Below are 20,837 nucleotides of genomic sequence, written 5' to 3' on the forward strand. Positions count from 1 at the left end.
AAAATTTTCTGAGTGTTCTTAAGCTTCTCTGTCCCTGCTATTTTCCAGTTACACTGTTCTCTTATTCAATGCATTTGTTGTAGTCTTTATCAAGAGCCTTTGTCATAGTAATTTTGAAATTATTTCAAGTTGGTTTTATTTACCTATTATTTAAATGCCCTGTTAAAAGATTTCTATTCTATGTTCCTTTGCTTTAAAACTTTGCTCATTTCTTGTTCTGTTTCTTTTGTACAAGTGTAAGGGAAAATTTTATGTGATTTCAGAACGATTAGTTAATCTTGACCATTTTTAAGGATTCTGCAACAGTCGATTCGTCATAGTGTGAACCCACTGATAGATTTGAAGAAACTATCATTAACTTCACTGGATTTAATTTGGGGTTTCTAACTGATGTCGCTATATCATGTGTCATACCCTTATATCCTTCTATACTCTGTCCCCAACTATGTCTAATACAGTTTAATGTCAAAACGAAATCACAGATTCCATACTCATTTACGAGAATTAAAGGAGCAAATCTAGATTTTTTTTTTAAATTTATTTTCTTTTTTAAGCAAAGAGTTACAAATAAGAATACTGGGACTTAGTGATGTTTGACAGTTATACAAACATTCATAACCTTATGACACTCTTGACAACTGCTTGACAATTACAAGGTTATGCCATTTCTTACCTTGACCATTGTTTGCCACTTTGTAGTTTGCTGAATCTATTCAAAAGCAGAAATACTTCCTGGTTTTGAAGTCTGCTCTCTGTCTGACAATCTACTGCTATTCATTAAAGTTGTATGAACTTACTCCCAATTCATTTTTTTAGATGTAGCGGGGTTATTTGTAAAAAGAATGAGGTCATATTGATTTTGCACTTGATCCAAAACTCAGTAATTCTTGAAGTCTGAGGTCTTTTTCCTCCAAAATTTTTACAAGATGGGGTTTTAAAATCTATTCCAACTTCATGTGCTTCTTTCCGTCCACAGATAATTTTCAGTCATAAACAGATAGAAGACCTTAATTTAGATGATTAGATGATATCTGTCAATAGGCAAATATTTACAGAGATCATACTGTACTTAAACCAGCATATTTCATCTTCAGGTAGACTATTAATTATTTTCTCTCTGTTCCTGCAGAACTCTTAAAAGGATAGCATAGAAAGGGGATAAACTCTCTTTTTCTGGTGCTCATTCTCTTAGTTCTGCTGCTGCTCTGTTGCTACTCTGTGTATTGACATTTGGAGTTCACTTTGTCCCATTCTGTTTAGGGAAGGAATCTAGTACTACTGCTTCTGATTTCTTCCCAGTTACCTCACTGTCAGATTTAACAGAGTGAAGAAACATTGTGACAGGTTTGAGAGACTGGAAAACATCTATCTATTAAACTTCTCTAAAAACTACAAGGACACACAGAGAAAATCAGAACTCTTCTTTTTGTATATATACAGAAAATAGGAGACATGTTTCACCACATCTGATGAATATGCTAAAAAGTACCTTCTATCTTCTTCTACGTTATCCTCATGCTAGGAAAAAGTACTCTTTTACTTAAATTTTACTTTACCACACATTCTTTTAATTTAAGTGACTAATTCAGATTATCTAATTATTCTGTGGGTGATGTAATTTAATATTCTTTAATGTACTCTGTACGTATGAAGAAGTATTATATCTTCAAATGCAGCCAGAATCAGCCAACAAGCTTATATATGTACTGTATTTTCTGTATTTTCTTAGTAAATTTACATTGTTCCTGTGGCTATGATGCCTCTCGTTGCCACAAAGCGTTTTCATATCCCCAACTTTAGACATTTTGATTCCAAAAAGGAGTTTTCTATTATTTAAATATCCTTTTTTTTTTTTTTCTAAATTTACTTTTCTGTCTTTACAGCTATGATGCTCCAGCTACTCAAATTACTTATACAGATTTGTCTGTGATATAAAAATATTTGTGTTAGAAAATACTAGACATAACAACTGAAGTCTCTCTTCATAAATCTCAACTGAGTCTATAGCTTTATATTCATATATAATATCACTAAAGTCTACAGGGACATCTTAGTACATATTATGCAGATGACTGTTATTTATGGAATGGGATCGCTTATTCCCCAGGTGGTTGTAAAACGGCAATCTCACTTTGACAAGAGACAAATTGGTTTAGAGAAAACAAATTATTCTGTAGTCTTTAGAAACCAAAGTGTTGTTGGAGTATAGTAACATAGTAACTAAATCTAGGAGATGATGATTTAATCACTCCAGACCAGAAAAACTTGTTTTGAATAATGCTTCCTGACTTCAAGTCACCACCTTTTTGATTTTGTCCCTGAACATGTTTAACCTCTGGACCATAAAGTCCACCAGCTACCAGAAGAGGAATTAACAGGTTTCATTTGGTCTCACTTAAGCTTTGTGTTAAGAATGATAATCCTGAAGCCATTAATGAATTTCTCTAATGAAAAAAGTAGGATTAGCATTGATTATGTGGATGAGGGGAAAGAAAGAGCCAACAATATATTGCAGAAAATAAACACAAACCTTAAAATAACTATTTGATATGCATGTGTGGAATGATAAACATTTCTCTACTAGTATGATGTCTGTTAAGCAACAGTAAAGAATCCATATTATAACACTGTTTTTTTTTTTTCTCTTACTACTTTAAAACTCTTAAGAGCTGTCACTGCCCAGAACTATGAAATGTTAGTGAATGTATTTCAAAATTTTAAAAGAAGTCTTGACTGACTTTGAATTTCTCATGAGAGAGACAGTGAGTAAAGAAGGATTTTATTAAAGTATCCCATGAAATATTTACTTTCTTCTCTAAAAATAACGGACTGTGACAAGTGCGCAAGTTGAGCTGGTGACTTAGAGGTGATCTACACCACACATTTCCTTGAATATTTTTTTTAAAAAAAAGGTTTTTTCATTATAAGTTAATGTGGATTTCAGGTGTCTCTCACTAATACATTTAATGTAATACTCTCTTTATTGCTACAAGGATTGAGCCTGACCAGCCTCTCTGGAAACTGTTCCCACTTCTTTAGAATCCTAATTTCATATCAAATAGAAACTTCTGTTGTTTCAGTTTATGCTAATTTTCTCTCCTCTAACCATGTATGTCTGTGAAGAGTCTGACTCCATATCTTGATGACCTCCCCATAGGCACTAGGGTGGCTGTGAGATGCCCCCAAAGCCATTTCGGCCCCAGGCTCAACAAACCCTTTTTTCCCAGCGTCTCCTCATGGGGCTACCACTCACTTCAGCACCAAACTTGGTGGCCTCTGCTGGACTCATTGAAGTTTGTCCTGTCCTTCCAAAACTAGGGTGGACACAGTACTCTAGGTGTCATCCATCACTGTCCTCCAACTACATAACAGGGGTCACTGCTGGCTTATGTTCAGCTTTGCAGTCTGGCAAGACCACCAGTGTCTTTGCCCAGAGATGCTCCTCAGTCTGCCCATCCCGGTCTGTAAAATTGCAAGAGATTATTCCTTCCTGGGTGCAGACTTTGCATTTGTCCTTGCATAAGAAATGTATGAGAGTTATATAAGTAACAGGGGCAATGTACAGTGGCGGTGGTGTGGTTTGAATGTATCAATCATCTTTCTACCAATTTCAAAAACATCATGCAACCTTAGGAACACTGTCACAGCAATACCAAAGACTCAGAATGTCTTCTCTGCCACCCCCGTATAGATGCTAAGCCACTGTCCTTCTTGCCATTTAAAGTTCTTATTGAACTTTATTGAAGTATTGATGTACTTTACTGAAGTGTTAAAGCCAAGTAATAAGACCGTAATAAAACTCATTCTTTTACATCCTGATTTTCTCCTCATCCTCTTGTTTTGCAGATCAAAAATTCAAACTTTTCTCCCTTCCAAAATGTCCATAAAGGGTTCAGACATAGAAGAATAAGAGAAAAAGATCTCCAATTAATGTTCTTTTAAAGGCAATATTTGTATATGTAAATTTGGCAGATTTTTAAAAAGTTTTTTAATTCTGTAGATATAGAGATTATTCATACATAAGGTCATACAGAGTCCATTAATCTAAACAGGAAAATAATATATTAATTAAGAGATTTTTTTTTATTTGATAACACTTAAATTCTTAATTACAATATTGTAAATGCAGAGGATATTTCCACTGAGATTTATATAACACAAGACCACCCAAGATTTTTTTATAATGTCTCCTATAGATATGGTCCAATATGACAAAAATCCCTTTTCTGTACTTGTAAAAGTGCAAAGTATGTTAAGCAAAATTATAAAATGAAGAGCATTGTAACATTAAGAACAAATATTCTTTCTTTGTCTAAAAAGTCATTTAGGTATTGATGGATCCCAGTTGCTGTTTTTCCCATCATATTAAAATAAGATACAAACAGTTGAAAGTTTATGGCTAGAATTTAAGCAGTTTGTTTGGAGCAGCTAAGTAACCACTATCATTTTGGTTTTATTTCAATGACAGTGATGTATAAATACAGAGTTGAACCATGTTTTGTTAGCAGATCAGTCAAGCTAGTTAGTTTTACAGGACCCATGTTTTGTAAGCTTCCCCAAAAAAAGAAGAACTTACAACCTTTTAAATTTTCTTTTGCCTTGCGTCTATCTGTCTTATAAGGTTCAAGGAAAATAAGCCTTTAGCATATTACCTCGGGGACATGAAAGCCAAGGAGAATTAAACAGGCATTCTTGTAGTGCATTTTACTTTGTCTATTTAATAACAGATATACCGATTATAACCCCCTTTCAGAAAGATGATGCAGTTGAAAGGAAATGTGATTTACTTGAACCATCTGTGCCTTGTACACAGTAAGATTGGAGAAATAGAAAGAGAGCCCAAAGTTACTCAGAAGATGACCATGTCTTTATAGTATGTTCAGCATTTCCCTTCAAGTTATCTAAGAAGCACCACTGTGGTCCAGCAGGGGCGAGAGCATCTGTATACTTGCAGACTGAGCCAACTGAAACTCAAGGGCAGATAATACTACAAATATATGCTGAAATTATTGTTGGCTTTATGGAAATAACAGTTATTATAGGGATAGGTAATCTATAGTGTAGTGTGGGTTCTTGCTACAATTTCTTATCTGAGCATGAGCTAAGGAAACAAAGCATATGGAAACTGAAAGAGTAAATGCAGCTAGCGAGAGAAAGACTGCAGGTTTCTCTTTGCTGAAAAGAGACAAATATTAGTATTTTTTACCAAAAAAACACCATTTTTCTTTCTCTGCTTTAATGAAATTCAGGAGAGATGTGATACATTTTAGGCCATGTAAACAGTTAAATAAGTTCTGAAAGATCAAAGGAAAAAGTGTGGGTTTAGATATGAGCATTGAAATACAGAAGTATAAATACTATACCAAACTATACTACAAAGCCTAAATTATACATAATTTATGTAATTATATATATAATATTATATAATATACTATGTAATAGTACATATAAATAATATAATATATAATAGAACATAATATATTTATATTTTATTTATAATAAAGTTAAATTTTACAAAGTTAGATTATAATAATACTGCATTACCAAACTTCTGTCTAGGGAGGAAGAAGTATGTCAACAGCAAAAGAAAGACCAGGGAGAGCCTCCATCCCCTGTTAGATGAAGGAGGAAACATGGTAACAAGTGATGAGGAAAAGGCTGAGGTGCTTAATGCCTTCTTTGCCTCAGTGTCTAATAACAAGGTTAGTTGTATTGAGGGAATCCAGCCTCCTCAGCCAGAACACAGAGACTGGGAGAATGCCCCGCCGCAATCCAGGAGGAGATTGTCAGTGACCTGCTGCATCACACAGACACACACAAGTCTATGGGACCAGATGTGATACACCCAAGGGTGCTGAAGGAGCTGGCTGGGGTGCTCGTCAAGCCAATTTCAATCATTTACCAGCAGTCCTGGCTGACCGGGGAGGTCCCGACAGATCAGAAATCCAACAATGTGACGCCCATATATAAGAAGGGTCGGAAGGATGATCTGGGACAAGATCAGGACAAGAGGGAATGACCTCAAGCTGTGCCAGGGAAGGTTTAGACTGGATATTAGGAAGTATCTCTTTACAGAAGGGGTTGTGAGGCGTTGGAATGGGCTGCCCGGGGATGTGGTGGAGTCCCCATCCCTGGAGGTGTTTAAGAGTCGGGTCGACATAGCACTGAGGGATATGGTGTAGTTGAGAACAGTCACTGCTAGGTTAACGGTTGGACTGGATGATCTTCAAGGTCTTTTCCAACCTAGATTCTGTGATTCTGTGAGAAAAAAATTTAGCATTTATTTGAGGTTATTTCAAGAGACAGTAGAAGTACTCCACATTATTTTGTTATTAAATTTTATTTTTGGTAAACATCTGTGTGTTGCTTATGTGATGCTGGTCAGAATGTGTTGCTAATAGCCCTGTTTTGGTGATATATTTTGAAGCCTGTAACAATAATGTACTAGAAATTCCTCTGAGAGTAGAATTTTGTTCTTTTTTTTAACTGACTTTAAATGACTATAAAACATAGAATACTTTCAGCACCCTATGGTTAGCAGCAATCTTATGAGGTTGTTAAAAAAAAATAAATCTATTTATGGACATAAAAGTACATTCACAATAAAACTTATTCCAGTACTAGAATTGGAATTTTGACTAATGTCAGGACTTGACCTTGGGTCTCCTGTGTCTGGGATCTGTTCTCAATTCGGGGCTACACCTTGGTAAAATAAAATATTGTCTAGACCACGAGCAGTGGAAAATTCTTCAGTTTTCCAGTTAACTATGTCTAGAAGAAATAATCCCTGACAACTACTTGAGGTGCTTGGCAGTGGTAGCCAAAGTAATTTATATTTTATTAAAGTCTTCCATGTCTCTTAGTGAAATAAAGTTCGCTAATAATTTATTTAGTTGAAATATTCTTTTGGGGTACAGACTTACCCTGTTTGCCTATCTCTCATATGTCTGAAGAAGAGGCAGTCAGTATATTGGAAAGCCTATTGTTTCAGGGTTGAAAATAGCTTTATACACACAAAAAAAACCCCACAAACCAGAGAAAGGAACATATAGACCCAAGAAGATAAATCAGAAAAAAGTCAATCAACTCTACAAAATTGTGTCAAGGTTCACAGAAATTCAGAGATGGGCTATTCTTATATAAGTCTAAGACAAGTAAGACATCAGAAATTCCAGCCTGAAGAAACAAGTCAATGTTGGTTTGGTTTTGTTGTTTGTTTTTTTTTTTAAGATGTTCAATATTTTCAGTTCCTATGACAGAATATTCTTTATCTGTAGTGTATTTTTAAAAGTTTTCTTCATATTTAAGAATATTTAGGGAAAAAAATCAACATCAATTTAATTTAAAATATTATGAGAATAGAGTAAAATTGAAGACAGACAGATATAGAGAGCTGAAATTCTTGTCTGCCCTTAATAACGAATGTGATCAAGAAACATTTAATATCTGAAGTTTATCAAAATTAATGCTACATGAAATACGGTGACTGGAGGGATATAAGGAATAGACATTGTGAAAACTCACATAGGCTTGGTGTTTTTATGAAGGTAAACAAAGTTCTCTTCATTCTTTTTACACTGTTTGTATGCAGATTTCTTAATCCACATAGAAAGATGAAAGTGATGCTACATCATAAAACTTCTAAGTCCTTTTACATTATTTATATTTGTACTTATGAATCACTAAACACAATTGCCAGAAAAATCATACAAAAAGACAGTAATTTTTAGTAACCTATCAGTTAATTTATATTTTCTTAGCTAGTTGATAGAGCACCTTGATCCCTTGGGAGAAGGAAACTTAAACCTACTATTTAACAAACAAGAAAAACCTTGGCTCTGAGGATAGGCATGCTTGTATGCAATACTCACTACATGAATTGCTTATACTGCAGAAATGGTCAAAATGTCTGCAGTTTACTAAATTTCATGTTCCTTTATGCAAGAAAGCATGCAGCAACTGTTAAAATTGAGAATTTTAAAACTGACAATGAATGCAACTACATCTAAAAAAAAAAAAAAAAAAGCTAAAAAAGTTGGTAGAAGGCGACAGAGGAATAAGATAAGGAAGTCACTGTGCTACACTCTGCCTAAGAAGATAAATTGTAGGGGATTTTGTTTTCTTATAATGAACAGTAAAAAGAAGGAATAATGGGTAGAGAATCCTGTTGTGATGAAAAAGTCCTAAATTTGCTTTAGGTCTTTCAAAGATTTATTTCTTTGCTTATAAATAGCATTAATTGTGATAAATCTACCTTTGTTATTCAGAATGAAGACTCTGAATAACATTCAAAGTCACTAGGTCAAGTTAGGAATTTATATTAGTTCTATTCTTTTCAGACTTTTTATTGAAATATCTTGAGAACTGCTGAGGCCTCTGAAGTAACTTCCATTAAAAATGCATGCATGGAGAGAAGGTGTTGATTGGGTCATTAGATATACTTATAAAAGATATTTGCTGACTGTTGGTCTTTTAACTATTATCTCAGCTGGAAAGTTGACATCACCACCCTCCCAACAAAGACACATCCTGTCTTTTGTAATTTTAGAAGAGCATCTGATCTGTAATTAACTTAGCTGATTTTGAAAAATCAAGAGTCATTCAATGATGAAACTTTCTACCGTGACATAGGGCTGAAAGATTACCCACTGTGAGAAAATTACATATGCTGACTATCCAGAACAGTTGGAATTGCTTAATTGGTTCTATACATTTTGAATACTCTCCTTCAGAGTTACTTCTCTGAGACACACTAAATTTCAGAGAAATTAAAATAAACAGTCACACTTTAAGCAGAAAGGGAAACCTGGCTTTTATTTATATTGTCAGAATTATCATTTGCTGTTTGCTAAATTACTTTGAAAACCATTCATCAAACTACTAGTAAATTAGAACAGTTCAGGACAGTGCAAAGTATACTACTTTGTGAAGGCTTAGCTATCCTTTTTCTCCAATTACTCACCTACACAAGGAGAAAGATGCTTTCGCCCCTCTCTGCTTCACAACTTTATAACAAACGTAAAACTGTTAGGTCAAGAAAAGGGAATGAGAGAACCAGAAAAAGTAGACAAAAGCATGACTTAGATTCTTGATGCAAACAGCACTCTCCTGAGGGGTGGCAGATGTGAATTTTGAATTCTCTAGGCTTCATAGGATTTTAAACACCAGACTGCTCTTATAAAATAAAGGCCTTTCTTCCTTTTAAAAATGTCATTATATGATGTATTATCTGAGAATCCCAATCTAGTCCTTGTGAATTAAGTTTGTTATGAAATCTTTCATTGATTCAAGCCCCCATTCTCATCCCTCTTTCAGAAAGTCAGGAAGAACACTTAGGAAGATATTAAGATGTTTGAACTGTCACACCTAGTATCAGCTTAGGGCTAGCAGGGCTGGCCAATGTGACACAATACTCATGGTCTTCTGGAGAAGCAACTAGAGTGCCAGCAGGATACTGTGCATTGTCAGAAATATCATCAGATACTTAGAGCTAGGTATATGAATCTTACACCTGGGCTTAGCCAGATGCAATGAAATGTAGAAGGATGTTTAGCAAAGTTTAAGACTGCATGATTAGAAATATTGTGACTTGGCTAAGCAGAAAGATGCAATATCACAAAATCACAGAATCAACTAGGTTGGGCATCACATTGGTCAATTTCCAATCTGTCAGGACCTCCCCGGTCAGCCAGGACTGCTGGTAAATGATGGAAAATGGCTTGGCAAGCACCCCAGCCAGCTCCTTCAGCACCCTTGGGTGTATCCCATCTGGTCCCATAGACTTGTGTGTGTCTGTGTGATGCAGTAGGTCACTGACTGTCTCCTGGATTGTGGGGTGGTGGTTCTCCAGTCTCTGTCTTCTGGCTGAGGAGTCTGGATTCCCTCAATACAACTAGTCTTGTTATTAAAGATTGAGGGAAAGAAGGCATCAAGGACCTCAGCCTTCTCCTCATCACATGTTACCATGTTTCCTCCCATGTCTAGCAGGAGATGGAGACTCTCCCTGGTCTTTCTTTTGCTGCTGACATACTTCTAGACTCATTTCTTGTTGTCCTTGATGGCTGAAACCCAATCAATTTCCAGCTGGGTTTTAGACCTCCTGATTTCTGCCCTGCATAGCCTCACAGTCTCTTTGTAATCACTGTGAGTGTCTTGCCCCTTCTTCCAATGCCTGTAAACTCTCATTTTCTTCCTGAGTTGCAGCTGAAGCTCCCTTTTCAGCCAGGGTGGTCTTCTCTGCCACCAGCTTCTCTTACAGCACCTGGCGACTGCCTGTTCCTGAGCCATTAAGGCTTCCTTCTTAAAGAGCACCCAGCCTTCCTGGACCCCTATTCCCTTCACGATCATCTCCCAAGGGATCCTTTCAAGCAGGTGCCTAAAGAAAACAAAGTCAGCCCTTTTGAAGTCCAGGATGTCAGTCCTGCTTAGTCCTCTCCTGTCCTCTCTAAGAATAGAGAACACTATTATTTTATGATTGCTGTGTCCTAGTCGTCCTCCAACCACCACATCACCCACCAGTCCTTTTCTGTTCACAAAGAGGAGATCTAACAGGGCACCTTCTCTAGTTGGTTCACTCACCAGCTGCATCAGGAAGTTGTCTTCAACACATTCCAGGAATCTCTGGGACTAGTCCCACTCTGCTGTGTTATATTTCCAGCAGATGTCTGGGAAGTTAAAGTCACCCACAAGAACAAGGGCAAGCGATTGTGAGATTTTACCTAAATGCCTATAGAATATGCATCCACCTCTCTGTCCTGGATGGGTGGCCTATAGTAGACTCCTACTACAACATCTGCTCTCTTTACCTCCCTCCTGATTCTAACGCAGACACTCCCTCCTGTCTTCGCTATACTTGTGCTCGAAGCAATCATAACAGTCCCTAACATACAGCACCACCCCACCACCTCTCCTTCCTTGTCTATCCTTCCTAAAGAGCTTGTACCCATCCATTTTCACACTCCAGTCATGGGAGACATCCCACCATGTTTCTGTAATAACCACGACATCATAATTTTCCTGTTGCATCACGGCTTCAAGCTCCTCCTGTTTGTTACCCATGCTGTGTACATTGGTATACATGCACTTCAGAAAGGGCCAATGTTTTCCCCCTTCCCCCTTCAAATCTAATTTAAAACTCTCAGTGAGACCAGCTAACTCCTGTCCCAAGACCCTCTTCCCCCGCTGGGACAGGTGCATCCCATCTGATGCAAAAGGTCTGGTGCCCTGTATTCCAACCCATGATTGAAAAATCCAAAGCCCTGAATGTAACATCAGTCTTGGAGCCACCAGTTCATCTGCTGAGTTCTCCAGTATTCTCCTTCATCCATCCCCCCAACTGAAGGGATGGAGGAGAACACAATTTGTGCCCCCGACACCTTAATCAGGTTCCCCAAGGACCTGAAATATCTCTTCATTACTTTAGGACTTCTCCTGGCAATGTCATCACTACCTACCTGAAATACCAGGAGAGGGTAGTAGTCCTTGGATCTCAGTAGTGTGGGGAGCTTTGCCTTGAGGTCCTTGACGCGGGCCCCAGGGAGGCAGCAGACTTCCCTATGAAGCAAGTCTGTCTGCATATGGGGCCTTTGACACCCCTCAGAATGGAGTCACCCACTACAATCACCCTTCTGAAGTTCTTTTCAGAAGTGGTTTTAATACCTGGTCTAGAATGACCTGGCCTTTGTGGACCTTGGTCTTCCTCATTTGTCTCATTTTCTTCCTCCTTCTCTTCTTTGTTCAAAACTTCCAGGGCCCTGAATCTATTGTGAAGGGGCACCATGGAGGGTGAGGGATGTTGGGAGAGGATTTTCCTGCCTCCCTGAGCAGAGACCTCTTTCCAGCCTCCGCCATTTCTTAGGTCCCCTCCTTCTGCCTGATAGCAAGAGGATGAGGGATTACCTGCCTCGTTTGGAGCTTCCATTAGCTCCTGTTGCTTCAGGGCTACTAGGGTGTTACTCCACCAGTCAATTTCCCTTTCACACTCTCTAATACTTCTTAATCTCTTGACCACTTCTTTGAGTTCTGCCACCAAGCTGAGCAGGTCATCCAACTGATCATAGCGCACACAGGTGCTGTCACTGCTGCCCTCCAGCAGGATTGACAGGTTCAGGCACTCCCTGCAGCCCGGCACCTGGTCTGCTGCATGTTTGCGTGGCAGCTCCATCTGGGTATGTCCTGGTTCAGCTAGGATAGGGTTAAGTTTCCCCAGCAGAGAGAGAGGGGGAAGGGATCTCCAGCCGGGTTATTCATACCATGCTGACTTCAGGTCCAGGGGCAGGAACTTTTTCCTTGGTGGCTTTTGGTGGTGGGAGCACACGTCGGGCTTGTTCTGTGACCATTGCGGTATTTCTCTGTATATCTGTTATTGCTGTTTATTGTTGTTATCATTGCCACTGTTGTTGTTCAGATTGTTTATCACACTGTTGTATTAAATTTCTTCTTATTTTAACCCGGGGTTTGTGCCTCACTTCCAGCCTGACCGGCTGAGGGTGGGGGAGGGGCAACGGCAACGTGGTCTCCGGTCCTGGCAGGGCCTAAACCAACACAGGGTCGCTACATTCTTTCTGGTCGTGGCTTTGACTTGAGTGGAGACCATGGATCAGTCTACTCGTGGAAGATAGTAAGATGGAACTAGCTCAGGTAAGTTCTAGACCCCAGAGAGGGACTGTGCCCTGTCTGCTCAAACTGCTGTGCAAGCTGACACACCTCACCCTTCTGACACGTGTCACCCTTCTGACGTGCATCACCCTTCTGACATGACATGCCCTGTTCGCCCCGCTCCTGGTCTCGCACTCCCTGGCGGCTGCTCTTGTACATGGGATGCGTGGGGCGTTGTCACTCCAGTCTCCGCCCACTCTGAGTCCCCGCTGCCCTCCTCAGCACCAGCTGACTCTTCCCGCTTGGAGTCGGGGGGGGAGACGACTTGAGGGCTTTCCTCTTCCCTGGGCTTCTGCCTTCACATCTTGTGCTTTTGCTGCAGGTTTTTGATGCTTTGAGAAGGGTCCCCCACCACTGTCTTCCTCCTCGGAGCCCTCTCCTCAGCAACTCAGCAGTATGTTAAATTAGTAGTTAAAAACTAATTTTTGGAGCCATAGTCATGAAAGTCTATCTGGTAGTACAGAACTGCCTGTTTCTGAATATATCACAGCCAATTTGGTGTCAGTTGCATCTAGACCATGGACTAATGCTGCACAAAGAAGGAAAGACCACAACTTAATTTGCATGGTTCTTTGTGGTTCTAGGAGTGCATGTTCACTTTGTGTTTTCACAGGCAATGAAGTTAATGACAGGTGTGGGTTCTAGGCATAAATTGCACATGTATAGAGTTTTAACTGCTGGAGGACCTTGCATTCAATTTGAAAGGAAAGATCTACAGATGGCTCCCTGTTGGGCATCTTCTAATTTTGTTCCACTGGGAGGGAAACTGCTTCGAGAAAAACAGCAGCATGCTCAAGGGTGTAAGATTTCAAGCACAAACTAAAATTGCACTGAAGAGAAACCCTTAATGGAAACTCTTCAGCACACTAAGAAACTAATATGACCTCTGTGCAAGTCCACAAATGAGCAAGTGTCCTGGGTCTGACAGGGATAATTTTCACAAGAAGGTGGGAGGGGGCACAGCCAGGAATGCTGGCCTGAACTAGCCAAGGGGATATTCAATACCATGTGATGTCATGCTCAGTATATAACTGGGGGAGCTGGCCAGGGGAAGGTGGGATGGTGGTTTGGGGATGCCCTGAGCATGGGGTTCCAAGTGGTGAGCAATTGCATTGTTCATCATGCACTTCATACATGATTTTATAACTATTATTGTTATTATTTCTCTCCTTGTGTTGTCCTATTAAACTGTCCTTATCTCAACCCATAACCTTTTTATTCTGATTCTCCTTCCCATCCCACCATGAGGGGAAGGAGTGAGCTAGCATGTACATGGTGCTTAATTGCCAGGTGGGCTTAAACCATGACAGCAAGTAAATGTGTCCTTCTAGTTTCTGCTTTGTATATCCTAGTGCTTAGACACTTACTTTACAACATGGTCTCTGCTCTAGCTCTTTATTCAGACAGCTCTTGAATACTGAAGCACACTAAACTTCTGGTTCCTAACTAAGTGAAACAGTTATTAGTTCAAGCATTCTTGATTCTTCTTGTGTGCTATTTCTTACATTTAATGGATTTTAAGTTTGGGGGTATTTTGGATTCCATTTCAACAGAAGGAATAGAGATTGCCCTCCTTCTTCCATAGACAAATAATATTTATTGTTGAAATGTGCACATGCTGTCACACCAGAAAGGAAAAAGCAAGCCTTTTGCAGTCCTCAGAAAAAGTATTGATTCCTTATTCTTTCAGGGATGGGTTTATTCTAAATCCTTTATGGATATAATAAAATGCCCTGCAGGCCTCCATGCCTTAACTCTGTACAAATATTGCATTTCATATGCACCCTGACAACAATATTTCTCTCTGCTTATGTATTTGCAGCTTCTTGTCCATCCTAAAGTTTTCTTGGTTTATTTTGCACTGTAATTTGGAGACATTTAAGTCTCTTTATTCATTTTAGCAAGAATAATCTCTAACAGATCGGAAAGCATGTGAAAAATAAGCACCATTTCCTTTATAGGTTATGGCTCTTCATGCTCATTTTGAATCTATAGAGCTAGATGGTTCCCTGTGTTACTTAAAATTCCATGACCTTTGGATCTCATGGTAACATCATTCAAAACAAAAGAAGAATGATCTATATTTAAGAAAGATCTTACTTTTGGCAGTCAGCTTATTATTTTAAAAAGAAAATAATTGTTTTCTAGCTTGTCAGAGGTGTTAATTACAAACTGTATATTTAAATTATTATTGGCACACATTAGTGTGGTACATCTGGTAGAAAAAGATTATATCTTTCTTAGCCATTTCTGTAGCACAGGTTTTTTTTTTTCCTAATTACTCTGTTATTAATCAGAATAGCTAAAGAGATGGTGTTCATACCAATAAAAAGGAATCTTGGTTGCTACCCTGGGGAAGATGTTTTTTCCTTTACATGTTCTTTTTAACTTAATATCAACACTAGCACCAAATTTAGTTGCATGTCACTTAAATATGTGTAACCAGCTGTGAATGTATTTTTTCAGTATGGTGCATGAAAAAGTTTTTCCTTTTCTTGAGCTATAGGTGTTAATTGGTATCTTTGTATCTTGCTAATTAAGTTCTAGCAACACCTTTTCCTTCTTCCTTGCTCTGAATTTAATGAGCTCCCTTGTATTAATTTATTAGATAATTAGATAAAACACAGAAAAAAAGTTTTTTAGAGGAGCTTTGAACAGAAAGGTTTAATAGATTTGAGAGACAACATACAGTACACAAATAATCAATATCATGTGCTGTTCGTGAAGATATTTATTATGTTAACATACAAATGTTTCTAATTGTACAAGTGCATATTTCAATGTCAGACAATGTTAGACTGATGTGTTAACTATCCATTGGTTCTGTGAAGTAGAGCAGTAGCCTATAACTAAAATTGCCTCCAAAAGAACAAGCAGGTCTTTTAGACTCATAGGAATATAAGATTGGAATGGCTCGATATGTTGTATAGTTCATTCCCTGACCTAGGGTAGTATCAACTATACCATGTCATCCAAGATGGATTTTTCCAAGTGGCTTTTAAAGAGCTCCAGTTATGGAGATATTAGAACCTCCATAGGGAATTTACCTCAGTGCTTCACTATCTCTAAAGTTCTGGAGTCAAACACAATGTCTTAATTAATTTAAGTTAATTAATACTTGCCCTGTCCAATATGAAAGCGAGAACTCATTATTTCCTTTCTTCTTTCAGTGGTGTTTTACACACTTAAATTGTGCTTCATACCCTTCTCTAATTTTTCTTCTTTAAGTTAAACTATACATTTACTTCAATTTTATGATAGGTCATGCTTTCTAAACCTCTCATCATTTTCCACGAGTCTGCCCAAAATTAAACTCTCTTAATGTATATATAAAATATTGGAGCTAATTTATTTATTCTTAGTAAATGTCTTCCCATGTGTTCCTCCAACATAATTTGCTCTAACAATATCACTCCCTTGTTCCTGCTCATACTGTTGGTCATTCACTTCTTTTCTACAAAACCACTTCCTAATGAGCTGTTCCCCATAGTGCATTATAAAATGTACTGTTCTCACAAAGTGTGCTTGTCTATACTAAGCTTCTCTTTTTCCTTTTTTTTTTTTTTTCTTTTTTAGTATAAATCATTCCTCCTGTTTATTAAGATCATTCTGAGAGCCCTTGAATACATTTGAAGTTCCTCTTAGCTCTATACCATCTGCAAGTTTAATAAATCTACTCACTGATCAATCACTTAGGAGAAACTACTTGTAGACCCCCTCTTTGCACCATTCTTCCATTTTGATTCCAAAGTGTATTGAGACAGTTATGGTTGGACTTGATGATCTTAAGGGTCTTTTCCAACCTAATTGATTCTATGAAATGTTTCTAAGACAGTAGTTAGAAATAATGATCATACAGGCTTTTATCCACATCAAAAGAGTTCCATCAATATTATGTTACTATTCCTTCCCAGCCTTGCCATAGAAACATCGTGTAAGATGTTATCAAACAAAGACACAATGGATCTATTACTTTTTTCTTCATTGAAAAGGCTGATATCTGCTGTAGAATAAAAATATGCTGGCTTAACATTATTTTTTCTTTTAGGAAATTGTGTTTGCAACACTTCCCATTATTTTCTAAAGGTTCATAAAAAGCTGAATTAATGATTATTGATAATATTGAATTGGACTGATTTATAATTCTTTGCCTTTATGTGTCTCATTTTGAAGGTAGTAATTGTGCTTGCCCTTTTCCAACATGTTTTCAACATTTTTTACTAAAAAAGATATTTTCAAAATTTTAAGAATGGCAACAATCAAACTTAGGTGTGCCACCAATCAACTGTAAAACTTCCATTTTGTTTCAGCAAATTCTAGCTTGTATGATCATAACTTCATAGTGATATGAATTGTGTTGACCATCTGCAATACCTTAGGGTTTTCTAATAAATATTTATAGAAAATGGAAATTAAACACTTTGTGTCTTATGTCTATCAGAAATAAAATATATCAGCAATTCATCTCTCAATAGTGATATATTTAGAAAAAGCTACTTCTTATCTCTTAAATGTTAGTTGCATTTTGTTTCAGGTCTTGAACTTTTTTCCTTTTGTCTCCCTGCTTATCTGCACTGTTTCTTTAGACTCTTTAGTAATCTGAATTTGTTTCTGCCCTATGTATATTTCCTTGTTCTTTTTCAGATCAATCAATAGTTCATTATTTAATCAACAGGTACCTGAATGTAATTTATTTTGGATGAATTTATGTGCTTTTGATGTTACAGATGTATTTTTGAGGTATCTTAATGTCTGTTTCCCCTGTAATTCTCTGGTGTTCTGTAAAACTATCTTCTCAGATTTTTTTTTTTTTTAATTCCAATGTTCAAATTTATTTATTTTTTGAGGATCATATAATGCATTATTTTTTCATGTTCATTCTCTTGATATTTTTTATTCTCATTTAGGTATTCAGCAATCATATAATTTATCCTTTCTAATTTCTTTTAGTGTTCTGCATATAAAAAACCTCAGAAACACATCACTAAGTCATTCAAAGAATTTGCTGGGTCAAGAATTGTCTGCATTTGCTATATTCAGAGATCCCTCATAAAGGAGTAGTTACAATCTCTTGCAAGTCTTCTGCTTTTGGTGATTTTTTTAGTTATTCACAATGATAGCAACTGTTCTTATGGTGAGGTTGCCTAATTTTTTTTCATATTAATCATTATCTGTGAACCCCCAAGAGCTCCGTCTTCCTCTGTATTCAGAACACTTATGCAGAAGCGTATTGTACTTTTCATAGGTCTTCTCCTGCTATCTCTCTCTGTTCTTTCTGAAAATGTTGTACTATATTTTTATTACAATCCCTTATTTATCCCATCAACGTATTTTTATTTTAATGTCGGGGGAAAAAAAAAAAATAAAAAAAAGGTTTGTGTCTTAAGATTTTACATCCAGACTTAGCTCCACAGCCTTTTCTTCTGATTTTCACTTATATGAACCCTTGATCATTCCATGAATATAAACAGACATCCTCATGAATGCATTGATTTGCATGGGAATTTTCAACTGAAGTTTAAAATTGGACAAATCTATCAAACTATGTTATTAGTGCAAATTCATGAGATGAAATATGAAGCAGAATCTATCGTATAGTTCAGTCCTTTGAAAGTGATGCCCAATAGATTTTCTGAGCATATCTGTGAGTCTTAGATAAGTACCTCAGATATGGGTTTTATGAGCTTATAGTTAATGTACTTAATGTTTTGACTCACCTCACTTCAAAATAAAATGTATGGATACATGCACTAACTTTTGGTTGATTCAGATTGCTTCTCTTTAGGACTGAGTATCAGATTCTCTTCAAGTGTACTGGGTCTGTCTAATTTTTTTCTCATAGCAGCTCACATAGTATTGTGGTTTGTATTGGTAACTAGAAAGGTGTTGACAACACATCCGTATTTTGGCTACTGCTGAGCAGTGCTTGCACAGCAACAACACTGTGTGTCTCCAGCATCCCCCCTGAACACCCCCCACCCCCCACCCCCCACCCCCACCCCCCCCAGTAGGCTGAGAGGGAGCTAGATCTTGGGAGGGGATACAGCCAGGACAGTCGACCCAAACTTACCAAAGGAATATTCCATACCATATGACATCTTTTCAGCAATAAGAGATGAGAGACAGGAGGAAGTGGGGCATTCATTTTTGATGTTTGTTTTCTGGAGCAACGACTATGTGTACTGAAGCCTGCTTGCCTGGAAGTGGACAGACATCTCCTGCTGATGGGAAGTAGAGAATAAAATCTTCTGTTTTCCTTTGCTTTTGCACACAATATTTGCTTCTGTTTTATTAAATTGTCCTTATCTTGACCCATGAGTCATTTGTTATATTATTTTTCCCTTGATCATTCAAGAAGGGGGAGTGATAAAGTGGTTTTGGTGGGTACCTGGCACCCAGCCAAGGTCAACCCATCACTGTCCTTTTTTTGGCGCCCAATGTGGGGCATGAATAATTTGAGATAAAGATAGTGATTGGAGAGGTTATGGGCAAAACATGGACTAAACAATGTTAAGAAAGTGGAATAATTGTGGGAAATTTTTCTGCTGTAGTAACTGTGGTGAATGGACGAGGGGTGGATTGTGTGTAAATTGTCCACTTTGGTGTTGTGATGATGTTTTTATTTTAGTGTGGGGAATTTATTTTGGTTGATGTGAGTGAAGTTTGTGAAGATTATGTGATGAATGTGGATTTTGATAATTCTTTAATATGTGATTCACACAGGTGAGGGGTGAAGTGTATTGGGTTTGCATGGTAAGGTTTTGATAGCTGTGGGCAACTACAAGGCTGGTGTCCTGGTTCAGCTAGGATAGGGTTAAGTTTCCCCAGCAGAGAGGGGAAGGGATCTCCACCCGGGTTATTCATACCATGCTGATGTCAGGTCTGGCGCGGCAGCACGGGAAGCTTTTTCCTTTGTGGCTTTGGTTGCGGGGAGCACGCAAGCGAGCTGTCTGTAACCATTGTGGTATTTCTCTGTATATCTTTTGTCTTGTTTACTGTTATTGCTGTTTATTGTTGTTATCATTGCTACTGTTGTTGTTCAGATTGCTTATCACACTGTTGTACTAAATTTCTTCTTATTTTAACCCAGGGTTTGTGCCCTACTTGTGTCTGAGGGTGGGGGAGGGACAACAGCAACATGGTCCTCAGTCCCAGCCAGGCTTAAACCAACACAGGTGGCTTCTGTGAGAAGTTGCTAGAAGCTTTGACCATGTCCAATAAAGCCAATGCCAGCTCCAAGACAGATCTGCTGCTGGCCAAGCCTGAGCCTATCAGCAACGGTGGTAGTGCCTCTGTGATAACTTATTTCAGAAAGGGGAAAAAAACAAAAACCTGTGGAAGAGCAATTGCAGCCAGAGAGGAGTGAGACTATATGAGAGCAACAACTCTGCAGACACCGAGATCAGTGAAGAAGGAGGGAGAAGAGGGGTTCCAGGCATTGGAGCAGAGATTCCTCTGCAGACCCTGGCAAAGACCCTGGTGAGGTAAGCTGTCCCTCTGCAGCCCATGGAGGTTAATGATGTAGCAGATATACACCTGCAGCCCATGGAGGACCCATACCAGAGCAGGTAGATGCGCCCAAAGGAGGCTGTGGTCCCCTGGGAAACTTGTGCTGTAGGAGGCTCCTGACAGGACCAATGGACCCACGCAGAGAGGAAATCACTATCAAGCAGGTTTTCTGGCAGGACTTGTGACGCTGTGGGGGAACCACACTGGAGCAGTCTGTTTCTCAAGGACTGCACTCTGAAGGAGGGACCCACACTGGAACAGCTAATGAAGAACTGTAGCCTGTGGGAAGGAATCACATTGGAGAAAGTTGTGGACAACTCTCTCCAGTGGGAGGGAAGCCTCGCAGGAGCAGGGGAAGAGTGTGAGGAGTCCTTCCCCGAGGGGAAAAGAACAGCAGAGACAATCTGTGATGAACGGACCACAACCCCTGTACCCCATTCCCCTGCGCTGCTGGAGGGGAGGAGGTAGAAAAATCAGAAATGAAGTTGAGCCAGTGAAGAAAGGAGGGGGGGAGGAAGGTGTTTTAAGACTTATTTTTTATTTCTTATTACCATACTCTGATTTGATTGGCAATAAATTAAGTTACTATTCCCAAGTTGAGTCTGTTTTGCCTGTGGTGGTAATTGGTGAGTAATCTCTCCCTGTTCTTATCTCCACCCACAAACCTTTCA

This window comes from Athene noctua, chromosome 1 (assembly GCF_965140245.1).
Source record: "Athene noctua chromosome 1, bAthNoc1.hap1.1, whole genome shotgun sequence".
Classification (NCBI taxonomy): Eukaryota; Metazoa; Chordata; class Aves; order Strigiformes; family Strigidae; genus Athene; species Athene noctua.